General features: G+C 45.1%; 1 protein-coding gene across 5 annotated transcripts in view; it reads right to left on the bottom strand.

Moving 5' to 3' along the window:
- The window catches only part of MB21D2 (Mab-21 domain containing 2), an 82869-nt gene that overhangs the window by 16762 nt on the left and 60107 nt on the right, over positions 1-6000 (bottom strand). The window contains exon 1 of one of the 5 annotated variants that reach the window (XM_010716730.3): positions 1373-1487. The exons of the other annotated variants lie outside the window; for them this stretch is intronic. The gene's annotated coding sequence lies outside the window, so the exon portion shown is untranslated. Of the gene's footprint in view, positions 1-1372; positions 1488-6000 lie in introns of those variants that run through there. 5 annotated transcript variants of the gene reach the window in all.

Below are 6000 nucleotides of genomic sequence, written 5' to 3'. Positions count from 1 at the left end.
AAGAGCAATTTCTATCCATCACAGCTGCAAATAACCAAAAATACCCTGAAGGCAACGAGGCTCAGAAAGATTTAAAAAGCTGAAGAAAAGAGAACAGAAATAAAAATACAGCAGGAGCTTTTATTTTTAGAATCCAACTCATAGCTTCTGAGTATTTCAGGTTTAGCAAACCAGCTCACCACTCTTCCCGATGAGGTCTACCCTGGATGACTGGCACCAGTTCTCTACAAATGTACTTGGTAAAACTATAGCAAAGTAAAATTGAGTGAGCATAGAGGTGGCACTGCTAGGAAGGAGGCAGAGGAATCCTACCTGTTATTCCCTCAAACAGTGATATCCTAGGAAAACAGTCCAAAAACGGATCTGTCTGCAGCTGTAGGGATGACAAGAGCAGGGCATATACTTTCCAGGACAGCAAGCTCCCTGCTCTGCAGGAGAGAGATGAAGGGTGCCTTTTCCCAAGACCTAGTGGTCATCGTGTTGCTGTGACCTTCTAGGTGTCCCTTTCATAACAGCAATTCTGCTGAATTTTCTAATATCCCTTCACACATCTTCCAACCAGACAAACTCATTGCAGGCTCAGTGCAGAAGAGCAGCAAAGCATGCTTACACTGGTGCAGCTAGAAAACCCACTGAGAACTGGAGAGAGAGGCTCCCACCCAGCTGCCCTGCTTGCCTCACTGCAGCACAGGGAAAGAAGCATTCAGACTAGGCATAGTGCTACGATTTGGTGCAAAGGGGGACAAAAGTGGAAATCGAGCACAGGAATTGCAGCACACTCCTTCCTTCAAGCTACGTCATAGGTCTTACAAATGCACTCCATGCTGGACAAGGCTCCGACAAGAACTCTGCACATGTCTGGGCTCCTCCAGCTGAATGCCCCAGAACATTCCCGGGGGGCACTGACCAAAGGAAGGAAGACTGACACACCCCCCTTCACTCAGTGCTCAAGGCTGGCAAATTCCTGCTGATATCCACTGTACCGCAGCAGAAAACCTCAGTAATGCCATGCTGTAACACCAACAGCTGCAGCCTTCATGCTGTTAGAGGATTATCCCACTCTGACCTCCCCCAGCTCCCTGCTTTGATCTGCCCACCCCACTTCCCAGGCTGCTGCAAGGGCCAGGCTCCCCAGCCTCCTCTCCCTGCTGCTCCATCTGGCCACGTCCTGGCCTCTTTCAGCACACAGCTGATGCAGGAGCAGTACAGTCACACAGCCCAGCACCCACTCTCTGCTCTTCCATCCTTCAGCTACCTTCACAAAAGGCTCCCCCAAAGGTCTTAGGGGCAATGTTTGAATACCATACTCTTTGTGACATGAGTTTTCCTCCCCACCCACCCACGAGCACATGGGGACCAAGTGACTCCCTACCTTGCTATTTCTGGATGTGGGCAGACCCTCGCCTGCCTTTGCCATTGAAGATGTCTGAAATAGCAGACAGGCCAACTCTCAGTGCTTGGGCACCTTCCAGGCTCTCCATTTAGCTTCCATCCAGTGATAACAGATCCCTGCCAAGAAACTTTGTTGTCAAGGAGACATCTTTCAAACAACAGTTTGATAGAAACTATGTTATTATCAAGGACAGTGCACTTCCAAGGTAGAGCACACAGGTCAACTGCTTGCTGGCTCAGTGTCAGTTAAAATGCAGGTTAAGAGATAGAAGAGGAAGCCAGAAAGTAGTTGGCAGATTACCCAAGACCCAGAGTTGGTAATTTCACGCACAGGATGCTTTGGAGGAAACTGCAGAGGTCAAACAGGACCATGCCCCTCCTAGCTGCCATGCCTCCTACTGCTCAGAGCTCTTCTAGCTCTCCCACACTGATTTTATGCTACCAACAATCTAAAGCACAAAGAAACAGATCCCAGCCTCTAGCTGACAGACTGTGTCTCCTCTGGGAGCAGCCTAGGACCCTGAATACTTCAGGTGGCAATATTTAACTCAGAAATAGATCAGAGCACAAGCACCTATCTGGAGAGAGCACTGAACAGACAGGTGGCCTGGATTGGTGCTCAGCAGATGGTTGGCAAGCGCTCCTAATGAAAGATGTAGCCAAAGGGTATGCAAAGACTATGCAACTCTCTAGTCCCTGCTGCTTATTTCCTTCCCACCCAAACAGAGGATAGATCTTCAGGGCAATAAAAGCTGCTTTTTCATCTGCTTCTGCTTTCAGCAATACCAACTTTTACTTCCTCTGTTCCCACCTTCACAGACTGGGTTAGCAAGGAGGGAGCAATGAAATCCACTTCTGACACCTCCAGCCCTCACACTACAAATGAAGCTCCCTCACAGCAGCACTGCTGGCTACCAAGAGCTTCACAGCCAGTGAAAAAGCAGCCAGAGAACAGCAGCCAGAGAACAATAAGTATGTGTGGGTAATCAGGGAGAATCAACCAAACGTAACACCCTTCCAAAAGCAGCTGGAAATAAAGCAGTCACAGGAAAGCAGGATGGCTGCAAAACTACCAGGAGTCAGCTGATCTATTTCAAATTGCCTGAATTGACAGCTCCTGACAGCACCAAGCTAATCTTTTATCTCTTGAGAGGAGTTTCAAAGGTAGGAGACATTTCCTGGCAAGGAAAAAGCTGAGCTGGGAATTCAGGTTGTAAGGCACACAACAGAGTGGAGCCATTTTGAAGTCCACACATGCTTACTACAATACACAGCTTTATTTAGTGCAGCTTCTTCCATTCAAAACACGTAAAAATAGCAACTGGTGAGACATGAAAATCAGAGACAGTGAACCTGTGCCAGAGACATTTAAAAGGAACGATAATCTGATGTTACGGTTTCAAGTAGTGATTTAAGGCTCCGTAATTAATTATTTGCTCTGTGCTAGCCCTGAATGAGGAGGGAATCACCAAGGTTCATAGCTCCAACAAGCTGGGAAATTCAGTGGGTGGTAATGAAAAAAATTCAAAGAACTTAGATTGCAGCATTGAGAGTTCCATCCTCCTACCAATTTTTGGTCATTCTCCCACCATCACACACACAGCAACGCCTCTCACACAGTTTGTGTGAGAGCTGCAATTCAGCAACAGTTCTTTGCACAGCAAAGTCTTCCCTGAAGCACATCCTACTAATGAAGAAGTATCAGAAAGTAGATTAGTAAATTTTTTTTTTTTTTAAACAGGATACATTTATTGAAATTTAAGGGTTGAATCCAGACTACAGCTCAAATCAAAGAATACAATAAAAGTCTTTTTGTTGTTGGGTTTTTTTTTCCCCAGAAGATTAGTTGCTACACCTTCACATTTTCTTCCCCAGTGAGTTGAATTTAGGATCCCTGCCAAACTGTGTAATCTCTACCAGTCATCACACTAATGAACAACTTCATCTCCACTGCATTATGCGGAAAACATGGTGACACATTAACAGGTTCACAGCCCACCCCCAAAAGCTATTTTCTCCACTAGTGAGTCACTAGAGGCCCCAGAAGATTTAGTGCTGAGAAGAGGGAGAAAGGGACCTTAGTGTGCAGAAAGGAACTGCCAAAATGTAAACCCAGTCAAATGGCATGTCTCAGAAATAATTTGGAAACAGAAGGTAAAATCTGAGCTTGTCTATGCTATACAAGTCCCTGGATTTGTTTGATACTTGTTCAGAAAGCAGAAATCAGGATTTAAACATTCTGAAATTTGACTTCCTTCTTCTTGAAAGAGAGACCGTAAAACCTCTGAAGCTATTTACATGAGGAAGAATCTAAAATATTTCTGATAGCTCAGTGAAGGAGCACCAAATAAAAATATGCAAAATGTTTCCATAAGAAGATGGAGCAGCATATTCCAGAAAATAAATATCAGATCTTATTTTTCCTTTTTAATGGGAAACAGTTTTGCGAGTTACTCTGTTCAGATGGAAAATAGTCAAATGTTTTTGCAACAGCTGTGCCTATCAGGTGTTTCAAACAGTCCCACTCACAGTCTTTTCCTTCCAGAACAGGATGCTCCACTGACAGAAGGCCAAGTGGTCAGTCACAAGCAATACTAGCAAGATTTCCCCTTTTGTAAAGTAGCGAAGGATATCTGCGTAGCTTTCCCACTTTTACACACAAGAAGTGATGCCCACATAGATGGACAGCACTGGGATCCTGTCCAGCAATACCAGAAGCCTACAGCCAGGCTTGGCTGCCCCAACAGACTTGGGATAAAGGCGAACAAGCTGGATTCCAGCCTGGAGCACTTGGCCAAAGCTGTTTGCCAGGGGGAAATCCCAAGCAAGGATGGCCTGCAGCCAAGGATGTGGGGAGAGAGAATTAAAGAAGTCCATCTGAAGTTGACCAGAATTCCTTCTCCTCCCAATAGCTATGCAGTATCCTCAGGACTGATGTGAGGTAGCTACAGATCTTTCTGTTAAAGAAGCATCAGGGACAAGAAAGAGACCTCCTTTGGAGGAACACAGGAGAGTGGAGCAGAAATAAAGTTTGTGAAGGCATCTTACTCTTAGCATAAGTCACTCCTTGCTCTAATAACCATACAAAGCATCATCTCCATATGAACAAATGAAAGGCTAGTGTCTTGCACACCTAAGCAACATGCAATGTGAGCAGGCAGCACCAGCATGGAACTTAAGCAAGATGCGGTGTCAAGACAAATGTCAGGCAGCTGGTTCAGAACCACAAAGCCAGTTGGATTTTCCACAGAGCAGGAAAGGGAAAAGGGAAAGTGAGTCATTTCTAATCCTGGAAGAGCAACAAAACAAGAGTTTGAAATCTATAGCTCATACCAGGGCTTGGCCCTCTCTGCTAAAAATAAAAAAAATAAAAAAATTTAAAAAAGGGAAAAAAGAGCCCTGAAGATAATCATTCAGAAAGAAATGAGACAGGGAGACAAACCAAAACCAATTAGCAGCCAGCAGCCAGAAGGCTGAATTATCCCAGCCATTGCTGGCGTCCTGAATTTCAGCTGCAGATGAAGGCTGCAAACTTTTGACAGGATGGGAAAATCGGCCTTGTGGCCTCCAGCAAGTCAATCCCAAACCACACAGTTTACTTGAAACACATCACAGCTAGCCTCTTCTCTCATCAGTCTTAACCTGGGGATTTTCACTTTGTTTTTGTTAATTGTGGTTTCCTAAAAAATTCTAGAGGAGGCAGTAACTTTCTTACTAAACTTATGCCCTCCAAGAAACTTGTTTCTACCTGCCACAAGCTCCGAGGGAGTTAAATATTCTTTTTAAGAACAAGTTAATTACGTTGGGCTGAACAAGCAAAATGACAGTCAGCAAACCATCAGTGTGCTCTCACAGCATGAAGACCCAGAGGAGTGGGTCTGATACATGAAGAGCTGAAGAGGATGTGGCATTTGCATCCCTGGCACTCAACAGATCACTTTCATGAGATACCTCTGTTTCTTCTTTACATGGCCAATTATCCATGTTCGTGTGTGTGCTGGCAGATATCACTCCCTTCCTCAGGATGAGAAGCAAGCAGGAATCCCAAAATAGCTCTACTGACATTCAAGAGATTTCTCCCAGAGTCAGGTACAACTCAGTGTGAGCAAGGACACCAAACATAGCCTGTAGCAAGCCCATAGCTCTCCTTCCCTGAATCAATTTATTAATTTTTTCCTGTGATTGTGAAGGGGGGTAGGGGGTGGAGAGAGAGACAAGGCCCTTGTGTGCAATGAATGTGAATGCATAGCAGAAGCCATCATTAATGATGCATTATGGAGAAACAAAGGGAGCCTCATTGACTGACAGTCCCTAACAAGTTGTGTATAATAAACACTTCTCTCTAGACAGAACGTTCCTGATTATGGGATATGTTCCCTTCGTGTTACTGATGCATCCATTGTGATAGATGCACCCCACTTCAAAGGGAAGAGACACCCAAAACAAAAGGAAGACTGACTGTGAGACGCTTGACTGAAGGAGGCACGAGACCACCTTGTTGAGGTCTGCACAGAGCCAGCATGCAGCTGAGAAGCTGCACAGGGCCTGAAACGCTGCAAGGCAAGTATGAAGATCAAGGCAAAGTATCACCTCCAATACCAAAGTAAA

This window comes from Meleagris gallopavo, chromosome 11, assembly GCF_000146605.3.
Source record: "Meleagris gallopavo isolate NT-WF06-2002-E0010 breed Aviagen turkey brand Nicholas breeding stock chromosome 11, Turkey_5.1, whole genome shotgun sequence".
NCBI classification, from domain to species: Eukaryota; Metazoa; Chordata; class Aves; order Galliformes; family Phasianidae; genus Meleagris; species Meleagris gallopavo.
The sequence above is the reverse complement of the archived record's forward strand: the minus strand, read 5'-3'. Positions and strand labels throughout refer to the sequence as shown.